Source organism: Neofelis nebulosa, chromosome 6, assembly GCF_028018385.1.
Source record: "Neofelis nebulosa isolate mNeoNeb1 chromosome 6, mNeoNeb1.pri, whole genome shotgun sequence".
NCBI lineage: Eukaryota > Metazoa > Chordata > Mammalia > Carnivora > Felidae > Neofelis > Neofelis nebulosa.
Window position 1 is genome coordinate 44,862,987 of NC_080787.1, and position 4,673 is coordinate 44,867,659.

The 4,673-nt window shown below is 39.0% G+C and overlaps 1 non-coding gene across 1 annotated transcript; it reads right to left on the bottom strand.

The window, feature by feature from the left end:
• Window positions 1-1,762: 1,762 nt before the first annotated feature.
• LOC131515624 (U11 spliceosomal RNA) lies at window positions 1,763-1,946 on the bottom strand. Its single transcript, XR_009263678.1, has one exon. It is a non-coding gene; the product is annotated as a U11 spliceosomal RNA (small nuclear RNA).
• Between the last annotated feature and the right edge of the window lie 2,727 nt (window positions 1,947-4,673).

The window sequence follows — 4,673 nt, forward strand, 5'->3', positions numbered from 1 at the left end:
AACAGAAGATATTTTCAGTTAATGGGCTGGGTCTGCTGGGCATATAACTACAGGAGAAAAAAATGAATCTTGACCCTTATCTAATACCATACACAAAAGTTAATTCCAGATTGATATTATCTACATGTAAATTTCATATTGTAAAAGGTAAAACAATTAAGTTTCTAGAAAATGACATAGGAGGGGCGCCTGGGTGGCGCAGTCGGTTAAGCGTCCGACTTCAGCCAGGTCACGATCTCACGGTCCGTGAGTTCGAGCCCCGCGTCAGGCTCTGGGCTGATGGCTCAGAGCCTGGAGCCTGTTTCTGATTCTGTGTCTCCCTCTCTCTCTGTCCCTCCCCCGTTCATGCTCTGTCTCTCTCTGTCCCAAAAATAAATAAACGTTGAAAAAAAAAATTAAAAAAAAAAAAAAGAAAAGAAAATGACATAGGAGAATATCTTCATGACTCTCAATAGGCAAAGAAAGATTTCTTAAATAGGACACAAAAAGCACTAACTGTAAATGAAACAACTGGTATATAAGACTATATTAAAAGTGGAAGCTTTGGTTGCTCAAAAGACACCATTAAGAGAGTGAAAACATAAGTCATGGAATGAAGGACAATATTTGCAAAACATCCAAGAAAGAGCTTGTACTAGTAGAAAAAACTTGCACATCAATAAGAAATATATAGGCAATCCAATAAAAAATGGGCAAAGGACTTAAATAGTCATTTAAGAAAAGAAGCTCTCTGATGGCCATTAAGCATGCAAAAAGGTGCTAAACTGTCTTAGTTATCAGAGAAATGGGAAAAGATACACTATACTAAACACTTATTAGGTTAATTAAAGGATTAATACAGCCCTCTCATACAGGGCTGGTGGGCATGTAAATTGGTACAACCACCTGGGAAAACTGTTTGGCAGTATTTACTAAAATTGAACATTCTCTATGACCCAGCATTTCCTAAGCATATGCCCGTCAGAAATATGCACATATATGCATCAAAAAAGATATATGTACAGGGGTGCCTGGGTGGCTCAGTTGGTTAAGCATCCAACTCTTGATTTCAGTTCATGTCATGATCTCATGGTTTGTGGGTTCATGACCCACATTGGGCTCTTGTGCTGACAGTGCAGAACCTGCTTAAGATTCTCTCTCTCTTTCTCTCTCTGCCCTTCCCCAGCTCACACATGTGCTCTCTCTCTCTCAAAAATAAATATATGAACATTTAAAAAAAAGACACATACAGAAAAATTCTGGAAATGGATAGTGTTGATAGTTGCACATTGTGAGTATACTTAATGCCTTTGAATTGTACACTTAAAAATAGTTAAAAAGTTAAATATTATGTATGTTTTCCCACAATAAAAATGACATACAAAAACGTTCTTATGGCATTATTTATAAGAGTCGAGATTTCAACTGTATAATGAACACATTGTAGTATATTCATACAATGGAATACCATATAGCAATGCAAAAAATAGACTGTAGTTATATGCAATAACTATATGAATTTCACAGATTCAATGTTGCATCAAAGAAGCCAGACACACAAAAAATACAAACTGTATGATTTTATTTATACTGGGTTCAGAAAGCAGGCAAAATTAATTATGAGGTTTGAAGTTCAATGGTTACATGAGGGGGGCTTCTGGAATCCTGAGAATGTTCTATTTCTTGACCAAGATGTGTTCACTTTGTGATAATTCATCAAGCTAAACACTTAGGATTTGTGCACTTTTCTGTGTATAGGTTTCGATTTTAAAAGTTTGTAAAAAGGGGCACCTGGTTGCCTAGTCGGTTAAGCATCTGACTCTTTTTTTTTTTTTTTCTTTCAGGACCAATGATCACAAGCTGCCTGGGTACCAAAAAATTATGCTTCTGAAATCTCTTGATGTCAATTCTGCACGAAGAGCAATGGAGCTGCCCTATGTGTGCCACTCACAATAGAAGCCCTTTTTTAAGCATCTGACTCTTAATATCAGCTGAGGTCATGATCTCACTGTCATGGGATCGAGCCCCTTCTCACACACTGAGCAAGGAGACTGTGAGGATTCTCTCTCTCCCTCTCTCTCTGCCCCTCCCCCTCTATCTCTCACAAAATAAATAAATTTTAAATAAACAAATCAACCAACCAACAAATAAATAAATAAAAAGTTTACAAAGAGGAGATGAAGACACAGTCCCTGCTTTCATATAACTTAAGGTCAAGATGAGTTGTATGAGAGTTGTATGTTTATTAATAAACAAACAAACATAAAATTACAACCGTGATAAGTATGATGAAATAAAAGGCATGGGATGGTCTGAGAGCATATAGTAAGGAGATCTGACATGGCCAGAGAAGTTAAAGAGGGCTTCCCAAATAAGTGATGTTGGTGTTGAGTTCTGAGGATGAGAAGGAGGCAGAAGTGGAGGGTAAAGCCTTCTAGGCAGAGGGAACCCTTTATCTGGGACTTCCCGATATTTTCATTTTTCATTGTCCTTGGCTCTGTCCACTCTAGTCACCTAGTCAGTCTGTACCTATTCCTGCTCAGGACTGAGGGGAATAATTTCTTTTCTTTTCTTTTTTAATGTTTATTTATTTACTTTTGAGAGACAGAGAGTGCAAGCAGGGGAGGGATAGAGAGATAGAGGGAGACACAGAATCCGAAGCAGACTCCAGGCTCTGAGCTGTCAGTGCAGAGCCCGATGAAGGGCTGGAACTCACAAACTGTGAGATCAAGACCTGAGCTGGAGTCGGACGCTTAACCGACTGAGCCACCCAGGTGCCCCAGGACTGAGAGGAATAATTTCTTGACACACTTGTAACCCATTCCTGACATGAGGTTTGGAAACAACTTGCAAGTTACACAAATTACAGAGCTTTTTTTATTCTTGAATGGTTTGAGAGCAAATTGCTACCTATTGCCCCACTGTTTCTGAGTACTTCAGTAGGTGTTTCCTAAAGTAAGGACATTATCTTACATAACTCCCATACAATATAGATTAACATTGATAAAGAACAACCACTTAACTTGCAGACTCTGCTCAAGAGCCTCTGGTTGTCCCCAAAAGATCCAGATCATAATCATAACACTGCATTTAAGTTTTGTATCTCTTTAGTCTTATTCATCAGGAACAGTTCATTTCTTTGCTTGACATTCATGACCTGACTTTTTAAAAGATTATAGGCCAGGGCACCATGGTGGCTCAGTCGTTTAAACGTCCAACTTAGGCTCAGGTCATGATCTCATGGTTCGTGAGTTCGAGCCCCACATCAGGCTTGACACTGGTGATGAAGAGCCTGCTTGGGATTCTCTCTCTCTACCTCTCTCTGCCCCTCCCCCACATTCTCTCTCTCTCTCTCTCTCTCTCTCTCTCTCTCTCTCTCTCTCAAATAAATAAATAAACTTTTTTAAAATTAAAAAAAATACGGGGCGCCTGGGTGGCTCAGTCGGTTAAACGTCCGACTTCGGCTCAGGTCATGATCTCGCGGTCTGTGAGTTCAGGCCCCGCGTCGGGCTCTGTGCTGACAGCTCAGAGCCTGGAGCCTGTTTCGGATTCTGTGACTCCCTCTCTCTGACCCTCCCCCGTTCATGCTCTGTCTCTCTCTGTCTCAAAAATAAATAAATGTTAAAAAAAAATTAAAAAAATAAAAATAAAAATAAAATTTAAAAAACAATTAGATCTTTAAAAACAAAAAAGATTATAGGCCAGTTATTTTATGTGTCTCAATTTGGTTTTGCTGGGATTTCCTTGTGGTTGGATTCACACTATATATCATTGGTAGGAATACTATAGAAGGGATGATATGTTCCTCTCATTGCATCCCATCAGGTGGTGCAAGACTTCAAATGTTCCTTTATAGTGCTGATAAGGTGAACTTTCCCATCACCTGAGGAAGGTGATATCTGCCAGGCTTATCTACTGTGCAGTTTCTCTTTTTTTAGGAATTTGTTAAGTATTTTGCATAGAAGCATTTGAAACTGTAATTGTCCTGTTCATTATATAATCCATTCATTCATTTATATCACTATTGGCTTATGGTTTTCGATTATACTCAATGAACTGTAATCTGTTACTATCATTATTTATTTTGATCCTCAAAGTGTCTTCAATTTAGCTAGTGAGAGCCCATTCTGTGTTCTTTTGATACATTTCCATTACTCTTTGAGTACTTCCTTTTTTGGGGGCACAACAAAATGTTCAGCCTATCTTGTACTTTCCTTCTTTCCAGTGGTGGAGTCAGCCATTCCTGCAAGAAGCCCTTTCAGTGAGAAATAATACTTAGAATCCAAGATCTATGAAGTTGGTGTGTTCGTTGCTATAGGAGTGTTGCCACTTCCTGGCCTTCTCAGTGCACAGAACTAGAAAATGTATATATACGCGTATACATTTACATATCTACCTATCTTATTTATCTTATCTTTTTTTTAAGTTTATTTATTTATTTTGAGAGGGTGGGGGGAAGGGGCTGAGAGAGAGGGAGAGAGAGAATTCCAAGGAGCATTAGCACTGTCAGTGCGAAGCCTGACTCTCAGTTGGAACTCACGAACTATGAGAACCTGAGCCGAAACCAAGAACTGGATGCTTAACCCACTGAACCACCCAGGCTTCCCTTCATTATCTCATCTCATCTTATCCTATCTATCTCCTTTTTTTAAAATAATTGTTTAGGGGAGCCTGGGTGGCTCAGTCGGTTAAGC